The sequence below is a fragment of the Durio zibethinus genome, chromosome 3 (assembly GCF_047325235.1).
Source record: "Durio zibethinus cultivar Kanyao isolate XHJ-2024 chromosome 3, ASM4732523v1, whole genome shotgun sequence".
Taxonomy (NCBI): domain Eukaryota; kingdom Viridiplantae; phylum Streptophyta; class Magnoliopsida; order Malvales; family Malvaceae; genus Durio; species Durio zibethinus.
Window position 1 is genome coordinate 36439702 of NC_143164.1, and position 11907 is coordinate 36451608.

Here is an 11907-nt window from a genome sequence, read left to right on the forward strand (position 1 = left end):
AATCAACATTATTTTTTTTTAAATTGAATAAAATCATTTACTCATTTTTGGAAGATAACTCTTTTTATATATTTTATTCTTACCCTTTACTTAAAATCTTTCGACTTGTTTATTTTGTATAAGAAAGAAAGGAGAAATAACTTTTTATTTTCTTTTAGTCAATTGTGATGAAAATAATAATATAAGATAACCTTATTAAAAATTGGATTATTTACTGATAAGTACTTTGCCTTTTTAACTTTTATTAAAAACTCCCTTAGTTATAAAATACCTAAAATATTCTTTTTTTTTTTTAATTTTTTACGGGTATTACACTTGAAGTTCTGAGAATATTCTGGGGACCATTTCACACATAATTCCAGTAAACCATAGCCTAATGCTTTACTAGGGCTATGGCCATGGTTCGGACATGTAGCTTCACATCCATGAATCATGAGCTCCAAATCAGCATGAGTATAGTCCAACACAACTTTAATACAAAACCTTAAATGCACAGGGATTTTTTAACTGATATTTTCGAGGCTTCGTTTCCTTCTGTTTTGGCCAATTGTGCCAAGTTTATCTGATTTTTGGATTAGTATTACAATATGTAATTGGGATCAAACCAATTTAATTGAGGGAAATGGTTTAATTACAATTTATTGCAATGGCAAAGATTTCTTTTGCTGTAATGACTAGAAACTGTAAACTTACCCTTTCAATTGAAGATCAGACTCCAGGTTCAATCTCTTCACTCCCTGCTTGGCCCTACTTAAACATACCAAAAGAAAATAAGTGTAGAGTTACACACTACAGCTGAAGAATTTGCTGTTTTTGCAATCTCACGAGTTCCGAATCGATGAGATTTTGCCATTTTGGTCCTTAATTAAACCTTTGAACATAAGCAAAATGTTGTGATAAATTAGCTGTTAGGTAAAATTATAGAAACACAACTTTGTGGAAGCCTAATGAGTAACAAACTGAATCCAAGGAATGGATGTTAATGGTAGTCTAGTAGGCTTCTTAAGTCAGCCACCGGTCAAGTAATCTATTGATAGATTGCTGAACTCTTAATTTCAGAATTCAATCATTGCCTCAATATAAATATAAATATATATATATATATATATATATAAACAATAGACTATTAGACAGGAGATGAGTCAAATTCGAAGTAACCAACAAGGATCATGATCCGGCACTGTCCTCCGTTCACTTCAAAGTTAAAATGCATTCATACCACGATTGAAGGTTGATGAAGGTTCAAGCTGACGCTTAATTATACCTGGGTTTCAGCCATCGTGAACCTGAGTAAGTCAAGGCCTTGCATTCATCACTAGAAGATGAAGAAAAAATGCAGAAATAGACAGGGAGTCAGGGACAGCAAGAGGAAAACGTGGATTTGGTTGCTCGATCTGAGGGAAAACTATGAATGGATTTTAATCACTAGAGAAAAATACGGAATTGGCTGCTTGGATCTGATAAAATATTAGGACCCTAGGAACGTGAACACAAAATTAATGGACCCTTAAAATCTTTTATCGTGATTTCGTATCCATGATCAGTCTTCGTCAAGGAGGGCACCTAAACGGCTGAACATGAAGGGCTGTCCTCTCAAATGTTGAAGTAGTCATCCTGATTTCCTTAGTTCAACATTGTTTCTGCAAAAAGCAGCAAAGGTGAAACATGCATTTGCAAAAGAAAAATTGGTAGCTTTTTGTAGCTTGATTCATTTACCGATGAAAATTTTTGCATGGTATATTGCTCAAAGATTCTTCTGCAAGGGCTGCGGTTGAAAGATTGTGGATAGATTCTATTTTTTCTATTCTAATGAGTTAATGGGGGGTTTCCTCTTTACCGTAAATTGCTATAAAAACCAAAGGTTAATGATCTGTTTAACAACTTGATTTTTGTTGACCCCTATCTTTAATAATTCAGATCAAATTGTTATAACTCGATCAACAATTTTGATTCCTATTGTCCAAAGTTTAAACCTCGATAACTGGCTGACAGTCTCAACCAGAAGAGAAAGAGTGGCAGTTCATAATATCAATCCCGTCTGCGACTTAAAAAACACAGCTCATGCCTCTGTAATTAGCCACCGAACTTCAATTCAACAAGGCCCTGCCTGAAGTACTTTATCTCTGCTGAAGCATGTCAATCCAAGAATCCCATAATCTTTATCCATTCGATCAAACCAAATATGTTGAAAAATTGGTTTGGTTTAGAATATATCTAGACCAGATTTTATCATGGCTAAGCATCAGGATTTTGTTTAGATATGAAAAAAGAAAATGTTAATCTTTAGGGGTTCCACCACCTGTGATACCAAGGCAAATAAACAAATGTAGGAAATAAGATAAGTGCGAGACAATGTTTGGTTTTATGCAATTTGGCAGTTTTTGTTCTCTTGTTGACAGACATGATATTGATCAGAAAGAAACTGTTGTTTTTAAATTAATCAAAGATAAGCAAATCTTGTAGATAGATGACCTGAAATTAGTTATTGATATCTACCTCATAATCTGTCCCCCCAACTTACCAGGATTAGAATTCTAATCTTGTGTTGGGAATACCATAAATTTTGTCTTGGAAGATTGGGTTGCCACTAACCCAAGTACATATGTGGTTCCTTTATTTCATTTTGTCTGCCCATTGCTCAAGCCACACTCAAGTTTTGCACAATTTTGAAAATTACAAGCTCAAGCATAGGTCAAGTAGACTTACTTATTTTCAAGCTCATTTGAATTGGTTTATCAAAAAAAAAAACAGCTCTGCATTATTTGTAATCTTGTTGAAGATGCTCCAACTTAGCTTTAATTATGCTCTCAATCAGTTATTTATGCCAATGAAATTCTCCTGGGATATAATTTTCTGGATAGGTGAACCGGATAAAAAATGGGCGAGAAGTTTAGGGAGGCCCAGATATATTAAACAAAAATGGGTTTAAAGCTATAGATCAAATGACTCAAATTTCTGAAGGAAAGCCTTCACCCAACAGACAAATATAGTAGACAAATAAAACCATAAATCACCTCTTCCCAATTCTTAGATGGTCATTTCCTGGTGGCAGATGAAGACTAGAGTCTTTCTTCCACGAATAATCTCCACTGAGGATAAAACCTTTTCATTTACCATATGATTAAACTTTTGTCACCGAAAGCAATAGTCATTGTAATTTGCAAATCAAGTGTTCTGGAGCTGCAGGAGAGGTTGTACTTTGAGGCTGACGGAACCTATCATCATTAGAACTATGAAAGGTATGATCATATATATAACTCCTTTTATAATTTCTATAACCTTAAGTTCATGAACTAAATTTGATATCCATCAATACACTCCACTGACAGATCATCCGATTGTTAACGATAAATTTTAATTTTAATTTTAATTTTACAATAATTGACATTTTTTCATAATCTGATTCTATAGAATTGTGGATGGTGTCTAGGGTGTTTGATAGTAGACACGGTGACTTGACTTGGAGGTTGTATGAGGCATAACCTGTACCTGCAGCAGGAAAGTACACCAAGGGTTAGTTCTCCAGATTTAGCTCGACACTCAAATCAGTAAAATATTTATGATTTTTTGTGAGAAAGAAAATAAAAGAAAATAAGTTGTAAAGAATACTCAAGAAGCTAAAGAGAAAAGAAGTTAATGTTTGATTTATTTCGTAAAAAAATGGTTTTTAAAAAATAATTTTAAAAAAATATTTATATTTTTTAATTGAAAAAGATTTTTTGTTATTTGAATGAGTTAATGAAAAATATTTTTTGTTATTTGGTTGTTTTTTGAAAAAAAAATTTCAAATAATATTAATATAATTATTAAAATATTAAAATAATTTATTATTAAAATATATTGAAATTATTTATTATTAAAATATTAATATTAAAAATAATTATATTTTAATGATAATATTTAATATTAAAATATTATGTTAATATAAAAAATACTTAAAATAAAACTATTTATTATTCTTTATATTGTTTATTAATATATTATAATATTATTTATTAATAATATTTATTAATATATTATATTAATAGTATATTATTTATTAATATATTATTATAATATTTGCTAATTAAATTAATAATATTTATTATAGTATTTATTAATATAATATTATTATTTATTAAAATATTAAAATATTATTTATTAATATATTATATTAATAGTATATTAGTTATTAATATATTATAATATTAGTTATTAATATATATGATTTATTAATATAATGTTATTTATTAATATATTATTTATAAGTAAAATTATGCTAAAATATATTGATAAATAATTCTACTTATAGATAATTTTTTTTTTAAATATCTTTTTTTTAATCTGTAAAATAATTTTTTAAAAAATGACCTCATTTTCTATTGATCAAGAAATCATTTTCCATTAACCAACCAATTTTTTGCCAAACAACTATCTGAAAAAACGAAAATCATTTTTTAAAAGTTATTTTCTTTGAAACAAATGAAGTTTAAAGTTCATATCATATATAGATATTCTTTTTATCTTTCATATGAGAGAATAGACAAGGATATCATCAGAATAGTTGACAGTTGATAGTAAATCTATATAAAATTAAAAAAAAAATTACATAAATAAGTGTAAATTGTATTTGATAATCTTAAATAAGTTGAAAGTTAATCGATTTACTATAAAATAATATCTTGATGGAATATTAATATAGGTAGTTGGACGAGTCTTTCTTAAATAAGAGCAAGCCTGTTTTTTGGCGAAGAATGTAGATGTTAACTCCCTTTAGCGATGACATTGCCGTCGGATACATACCGACGCGAGGAACACGAGTATTCACCTTATTGATTTAGTGCGTAACTATAACGAGAATCATTACTCGAAAAGAAAAGGTGAAACATGGTAAAGGTTACTTAAAATGAGAAACAAGATAAGGTTACTTTTCCTCCCAAAACTCGCTCTCTGATTAGGATTCAAATCACCTTGACCGTAAAAGCACAAATCAGAAGTGTGAATGCTCACAAAAGTCCCATACTATGTTGGCTCAAGTTTTATGGTCAACTTTTACTTATTGTAGCCTTTACTTTGGGTTAATTAAATCCTTATTGCTCTCCTAATGTACCATCCATCATAAAATAAATCTAACCGCAAATTATTATAAATATCCTGTGAATTATGTTACATTACATTCATACATTGTCCATGAATAAAAAAAAAAAAAAAAACCATTGCCCTGTTTCTTGGTTTGGGACTGTCGCATCTTGTTAAGAGTTTGTCTCTTGTTTGTCATGAAAGGAAAACAACATAGGTACGAAATTGGCTGAAATGACAAGCCTAAATGCCTTTGGTTGATAACCCAAGCTATGATTTGATGCATTAAGTTTTATAGAAGGATAGATAGGAAAGGATTCTTATCACGTTTAATCTCAAAACGACGTAATGGTTCACATGAATTACTAGTTGAATCACGATGCAATTTTAAGTAAAGTGATTTCCATTTCTACAAAGATATAATAAACATTTTTCAGTGCAATTGTCGTTTGCTTAATTATAAACTCAGTTGTCCATGGTATTGTACTGTTTTTCTTTTCTCTCATTTTGTCATTGGTGCAAATGGAAATTACCCTATAATTAACAGGTGGAGCTGGCACCCACTTACCTCTGGTGGATTACATTCTTAAATGGGATGGGATTTAATGTTATGTTATGTTTACTTTCCTATTAATTTGGCCAAACAGAAACAAAAGGAAATAAATTTAATTTCCATGGCAGGAGATTATTCTTGACCCCTGGCTGGTGATATGAGTTTAGTTTGGATCAAATTTGTTTTGAATTTTTTTGATATTGTATAATATTATAAAATTTTAAATTTTGATTTAAATTTGAATCGAATCAATTAAATTTTATCGGTTTAATTTGATTTATCGGTTTTTAATTTTTAATATTTTAATATTATTTTAATATAAAATTTTAATATATTTAAATAAATTTTGATATAAAATTATTATTTTTATTTTATAAAAATTAAAAAATATATATATATAAATTAAAAAATATATATAATTCAATTCAGTTTTGTAGACACTCATCTGTGTATGGATCAATTGTGTTTATTATTATTATTATTATTTCTTTCCTTTTCTTAATCTGTGCTGATAACAAGGAAATCAAATCAACATAAAAAAGGGATTCTTAATTTAGAATCAAATCAAATCAAACAAATTGGCAAAAACTTAGGCCTAAAATCACGTTAGATCAAATTTAAACCCAAGATTCAAGTCTGTATTAATTCTGTTTAACCCTTAAAATCTTTACCAAGAATTGGCTATAAATTGAGTGTAAAATCAATAAAGATGGGGGTTTTGATTTTTGAAGAAGGGATGAACTAGGTGTTTTCTGGAAATTTTCTGGATCATAGGGAATTTTTGTGATTTTGAGAATTTGGGATTCGATTTGAAGTTTCAGGGTTTAGATTTGGGTTTTTGGGATTAGGTTTATGTTTCTAAAGAGTTCTGAAGTAATCTGGAAAAATTTTGAGGTTTCTGGGATTTTTCTGAAAAAAATTGAGTTTTGGAATGCACTTTGAATTTTTTAGTTAAATTTTTTGGCAATGTTTGCATTTTTTAGTGAGATTTTGGTGATTTTTTCAGATATAGATGAAAATTTTTAGTTTTCGATTGAATTTTTGGGTCTTTACTAGAGATAGGTCAGATGATTTTTTGGCTAGAGAGAGAGAAAGCAAGGGCGTCTAAGAAAAAATAAAAATATTTGACTTTTATAAGGCTTAAAAATGACGTCGTTTTACCAAGCTTAGATCCATGCGTAACCCGATTGGGATCCGCACACTACCCGCGGTCTGATCCGATCCAATCGCAGGTTTTTTTTTATTTTAATTTTAATTTTTGATTTTTTTTATTTATTTTATTTTTAGTTTTTTATTATCTTACTAATTTTTATTACTTATTTATTTTATCGAATAACTTATTACTTATTAAATATGTTGCCAAAAAATAAAATTTTTATTTCCAAAAAATAGAAAAATATAAAAATAAAATTAAAAAAGTAAAATTAAAAATAAAAATTTTTACAAAATAAATTCATGAATTCTATCAAACTATTGGAGGATTCTTATGGATTCAAATTTTATGGAATCTATCAAACTATTGAAAAATTTTATAAATCAATTTTTAAAAAAATAAAAAAATAATTTTTATCCTCTAAACTATTTAAAAATTTGTTTCTTAAATTAAGTCTTATCAAACTATTGAGAGATTTAATAAATTTTCTCACAAAATAAAAATAAAATTTTATAAATATCTTTTAAATAAAATCTCATCAAACTATTGGGAGATCTGACTCAAAGTAAATCCTATTAAACTATTAAAGGGTTTTACTAATTTTTTTTGAATAAAATATATTAATAAATCTAATGACGAAGCATTTTCAGAATAGGATACTAGTTTCTATAAATACTCCAGAGGTGAGAGAATGATCTTAAACTACTATCAAACTATTGGGGTAACTTTAATGTTAATTCTCAATATTAAATATTTTGGTAAAGCATAAATATTCTTAAGGCTTGGATAATTTGGAATCGAACTTGTACTATCTTTTAGATAGACACTATAAGGGTGTATAACCTTTCTCATGTGTAATCGTACTTTCAAACCTAAATCTAGTTTCGTGGATTAGATTCAATTAGGTGGTCAATCGCACCTAAATAAAAAAGATTTGTGATGACTTCTCTAATTCATGTCTAGTTATAAGTCTACGGATTTATATGTTATGATAACTTGGCAACTCCACTAGAAAAATCGAGAGTTAGGCTAGTAAATGATCTCTTACTATCCAAGCCTTGCTTAATAAATTTGAGATTATTTTTTTCCTATTTCTTTCTTTTCATTGCTTATATTTTGTTTAGTTATTCATTTATATATATCTATCATTCATTTGTATGTCCATAACATAAGTTTTTCACCCGAGCTCTACTCTTAGAAGTGAGTGAAGTACCTATGCCTTCGTGAGATTTTATGTCTCCGTATGGGCTTGTGAAACATTTTCACTCAAATTGAATCCCTTCCACTTGTAGCCTATGATGAGTGAGGATCGGGGTGTCTTACTAGTCTATAATGAAAGATGATGTAAAAAACAATTAGAAAATCTTTTAGAAGTAATCCAAATCATATATAGTTAACTTTAAGAGCCTAACCATATGTAGAGCCATATCTTTCCACCCTTTATAGCTAATCCCTAATAAAGGGTAATGTTATTTTACTTACTTTATAGTGTTTATTCTTTATTGAGATAACTAACTGATTTTTTTATCTCGTTTATTTCTTTTTTTCTTGTGCATATTTATAAACATACATGTATTGCATTACATTCATTCATGACCATTTATTCATTATGTCAAATCATGTCAAGATCACTTATTATAGATTGTGGTACTAAGGTGTAAGAATAGCTCAACATCCGTATAACACCCGAGCTCAAGCTAAGAAGATGAAGCAAGATAATGCAAACCATTTTGAAACGTTGAAAAAGGCTCAAGAGGTAATTGAGAGGAAACTAAGCAAGATCCTTAAAGCTTTGGATAAAATAAGCAAAGAAAAAATGGTGAAAGAAGATATCTCGCATAAAGTCACTGAGTTATTGTATCTTTCAAGTTTCGATCCATATCAAACCTAAGCCATTCCAAGCTTTCAGCCACAACAAACCATGTTCCCAAGTCACAGCTACATGGGAATGCCCTATGCACCCAGTCAAGTAAATGTTTAGAGTTACACTAATCCTGTCTTCGTTGAAAAGACAATCAAGCCAATTCAAATCCTTAATCTGGATGAGATAAAAGAATAAGTGAAATTGTAAATTGTTGTACCCTTAAAAGACTCTAAGACTGATCAAACCATAAGCATGATTGAAGAAAGATTATGGGCTATAAAAGGAATAGATTTTTATGGTTTCATGGATACTGTCAACCTTTGTTTGGTCATAGATGTTATGATTCTTCCAAAATTTAAAGTGTCAAAATTTAAGAAATACGACGTATTATGTACCTTATTACATATGTCACAATGTACTATTGTAAGATGACAGCACATGCTAGCAATAAGAAATTGCTTATGCATATATTCCAGGACAACTTAATTGGGTTTGCCTTAAAGTGGTATATTCAGTTGGACATGACTTACATAAAATCATGAAAGGATTTGACTCGATCCTTTATTACTTAATACCGTCACATCATAGATATGGCTTCAAATCATCTTTTGTTATAAAACATAAAAAAAAAATATCTAAATTTTTTAAGAAGTATGCCCAAAGATTGTGGGATGTTGTTGCTTAAGTATAGCCACCACTGACAGATAAAAAATAATAGTGCTATTTGTAAGCACTATAAAATCATCATACTATGAGAAGATGATAAGAAATATAACTAAAAATTTTACTGACATGGTGATTTCAAGTAAGATTATTGAAAATACAATAAAAAATGGTAAACTAGAAGAGGAAAAATCCTCTGTTGCTAAAAAAATACCCAAGAAAAAAAAAATGAGATTCAAGCTGTGAGTTTCGTCAGGCAACAACTTAGAAACTACCTTCTATCAATCTATCCCACATATCATCCCACTGTAAGTCATGCTTTTATTACATGATCATCTACACCAAGGCTCTTTATTCATCCAACTACCTCAACAAGTGGTGTACGAGAATCATAAAATAAGAAAAAGCTCATATTTGACCCTATTCCCATGAGCTACACAAAATTATACCAAGAGCTTTACAAAAATCATTTGATTACTCCCATTCTCGTAAAATAACTTGAACTCTCTTATCCCAAATGGTATGATTCCATTGCTCACTGTGACTATCATTATAAGATAGCTAGTCATTCTATCAAAAATTGTATTCCTTTAAAACATAGGGTATAAAGTCTGATTAAATAAGGATTGATAAACTTCAACATTGGTAGAGATTCAAAGTCTAATGTCAGTGGTAACCTATTGCCCAATCATTCAAAGGCATGATTTTGGAGAGGTTGATTGGAAATGCTTATCATCTTAAGGCTTTTTGAGAATATATATCTCTTTTATGTACTTAGATTTCATCTTATTTTTTATCATTTTAATAAAAACAATAGATTTTATACATTTTATGATATTCCTCTTTTGTGTGAATCTTCATTATTTACTTTTACCTTTTCATACATTTTTTTTATATCCATTCTTTGATACCAAATGATGAATATTCTGACAGTTATGACGATAATTTAGAATTCGATTTTGAAAACATCATTTATGATAATTTGATTGATAGATGGAGATTGTTGGGATTCTAAATAAAAAGGACAAATGTGAAAAAAAATTTCAAATGTGATGCAATATATGATCTTTGTAATTGTTCATTCACAAATATGCTATTGATCAATAAATGTTCTTCATTAAGAATATTCATGTTTAAAATAAAAAAATGGTGATCTTTCTTCTATCCTTCAAAAAAAATAAAATTATCTTTTGCTACCCTATTTAAGCCTGTTAAAATTTTTTTGCAATGAACCTTAACCAAGGATCGCCCCATATTGGAGACAAAGTTTAAAAAACTTATTTATCCTTAATGATTTCAGCAAAGCTATTTTGTACTCAATTTTTTCTTGAAAATGGAAAAAAAAATTAATGAGACAAAATGCCAATATGCTGAACATGATAAATGATTATTGGTTTGATAACCCTTAAAATACAATTTAAGTCTGTTTTATCAATTTTTTCATAACCCCTCACCTAGCCTACATTACGTCCCTTAAAATTTCATTTTGATCGAATGTGAATACTCGAATTAAAGAATCATGAATTGGATTAAGGCAGATTTATCATTAGATTGTTTGAAACTTTGATCGAAGTACCACTGATGGATAAAAAAGGGGAAAAGAGAAATGAAAAGAAAAAATGAGAATGAGGTGTGCAAAAAAATGAAAAAAAAAAGTAAAAAGCAAAAAAAATGAAAAAAAAGGAAGACTTAAACTGAAAACTCGAAAGGACAGTTTAAATAAAAATGAAAACTTGAAAAAAATAACTTTATATGAAGATCCAAGAATAAGGATGATGATTAGCTCAAAAATCAAGGATGTTGATGGAATGTATTTTTGAAAGAGGATTTTGAGTTGGAGTTCACAATTGTCTAAACAGTTATTATTTCGAAACACTGATATTTTTTTTGAATAGTGAAAATATTATGCCCTTGATTTGTTATCGACCATATTTCTTTTCAATAACAAAGACCCTTTTTCTTATTTTTTACCAAATGTACATCCTTTGAATGAACCAAGAAAATGTATCATGTTTGTCACAAATTTGAATAATGACAAATAAATGAATGACACTGTTTGTAAAAGATTTTTCTATTCTTTTGAAAGAAATTCAAGATGAGATAAATAAAATATTTAAAATAGGGCAAACAAGGTGACTCGATGATAAATTTAGTGATAGATTGGTTGATATGACTTACGAGTTGTGATTAGATAAAAAGAATGACATGGATCGACTAACAAAATTTGTTTTAAGAGGTTAAGAAGTTGAGAAAGAATACATGAGATGGTGAGTCTTGAGAACTTTGTTACTACAATTGAAATTTCATAGCATTGATTTAGTAATATCCGCATTACATATATTGCATCTACATTTGCATCCTAGATAGGACCTGTATTTGCATTGCTACATCATTATTTATTACTTATATTCGATCTTGGCTCAATTCAGATCATTTTTTTGACTTGTGATTTCGTTTTGGTCATTTAATCTTGGCTCATCTAGATCATTTTTTAGACTTGTGATTTCATCATTATCATTCGATATTGGCTTAATCCATATCATTAGCCAGACTTATGGTTTCGTCTAGGTCATTTGATCTTGACTCAATCCAAATCATTTTATGGTTCTATCTTGA